The sequence below is a fragment of the Austrofundulus limnaeus genome, unplaced genomic scaffold, assembly GCF_001266775.1.
Source record: "Austrofundulus limnaeus strain Quisiro unplaced genomic scaffold, Austrofundulus_limnaeus-1.0 Scaffold1030, whole genome shotgun sequence".
In the NCBI taxonomy this organism is placed as follows: Eukaryota; Metazoa; Chordata; class Actinopteri; order Cyprinodontiformes; family Rivulidae; genus Austrofundulus; species Austrofundulus limnaeus.
The window spans coordinates 13390-15140 of record NW_013953432.1 but is presented as its reverse complement, the minus strand read 5'-3'; the positions used below and the strand labels follow the sequence as shown (position 1 = coordinate 15140).

At 48.9% G+C, this 1751-nt stretch overlaps 1 long non-coding RNA gene across 1 annotated transcript in view; it reads right to left on the bottom strand.

Moving 5' to 3' along the window:
• LOC106533821 (uncharacterized) overlaps window positions 1-1751 on the bottom strand; it is a 12557-nt gene that overhangs the window by 6366 nt on the left and 4440 nt on the right. Inside the window, exon 2 of the long non-coding RNA XR_001312291.1 lies at window positions 773-1014. This is a non-coding gene — a long non-coding RNA (uncharacterized LOC106533821). The remainder of the gene's footprint in view (window positions 1-772; window positions 1015-1751) is intronic.

Genomic DNA, 1751 nt, shown 5'->3' with positions numbered 1-1751 from the left:
TAGTTGAACTGAGTGAATAAATCTATTGATTGATTGAATATAAAAAGAAGTAGCTCTTCCAGTAATGTTTGCTGGTGCTCATCCTGGCCCAGCTCTGCCTCTGTCCTGCAGCGGTGCTGCTACAACGCCCTGGCGTCAGCTTCTATTAAAAGCTCAGGAGACGAACAGCTTTGAGCCACAGACAGGCTGCAGAGCTGACTCACCTCCTGACAAACACCTTATCTCCACCTGAGAAAGGTGCAGGTGTCACGGCCTCCGGGCCACGTCTGTGAACGCAGCGAACACAAAGCAGCAGGTTCAGGGCTGGAAAATGACTCCTGGTGTTTTTAATAAAGACGAGCAGGAAGGATGGAAGCTGCTGAAGCGTTCAGGCAGAGTTACTTTAACAAGTTAAAATAAATGTAACACCAGGAGGAATGATCTGATGCAGCTGCAGGCAGACACAGGGCTGGAAACACCTCACTTATGGAGTGTTATCAGGTAGTTGCTGGAGCATCTTCACCAAACACAGAGGATGTCTGAAAAAGATCACCTAAACTGAATCCTGACTAGATATTAAATGTTTTTTAATTATTTTAACTGATTGAAATGGTCCTAAACATAAAAACTTACTTTTGTTTTTCAGTTTCTCTTCTTGTTTCTTTACCTGATCTTGTCTTATTTAGAGTTTTATTCTTGTATTTTCATTTCTTCATCATGACTTTGTGTTTCATGCAAAGAAAAGTAAATCCAGACAGTAATTTTGACCTGTTGTCCTGTTGTGTGTSCTCACCACCTGACACCATCATGGTGTGTGTGTTTGCAGCTCCACACTGATGCATGCTGGTCCTGCTGGACTCTTCTGGTACCTGTTCAGATGGGCCGGCTGAGTCTGGCCTCATAAATCAGCGTAACGACAGCAGACGACACGTGGAATTGCCCTTTTGTGCTCTGGCCTCCGGTTAATTTATCCATGGACGGTGATGACGGCTGAAATCATCAAATCTAATCAGAACCTCCTCAGAGACGTTTCTGCTGCACAAACATGAAGGAGAAAAACAAATGTTTCAGAACACCTGAGGATAAATGTGCACYGCTGATGGCTGAGCTGCAGCTGGAAGCTTCCACAGGACAGATAAACACAAAAACTGCAGCTTCAGTTCCTCTGAGCAGGACGTCCATCTGAGGACAAGCTGGTCACAAATGTGCTTCAAGTGCAGGAACTAAAGGCTAAAGACATTTTTCACCATCACACAATCATTCACACGATGGTGCGAGCTGAGAGGTGCAGCGTCCAGGAAAAGGTTCAGCAAAGATGGACAGGAGACTCACAGAGACATGGACAAAAAGACACGAGCTGGAGGACAGACCAGACTGAGAAGGTTTGGACATGTCTAAAGGAGGACACATGTTGGAAGAAGGATGTCTGACAGACTCTGATAAGACGCGACGAGACGAGACCCGACGAGACGAGACGCGACGCGACGAGACGCGACGCGACGAGACCCGACGAGACGAGACGCGACGCGACGAGACGAGACCCGACGAGACGAGACGCGACGAGACGAGACGAGACGCGACGAGACGAGACCCGACGAGACGAGACGCGACGAGACGAGACGAGACGCGACGAGACGAGACCCGACGAGACCAGACGAGACCAGACCAGACGAGACCAGACGAGACCAGACGAGACGAGCCCCGACGAGACGAGACCAGACCAGACGAGACGAGACCAGACCAGACCAGACCAGACCAGACCAGACCAGACC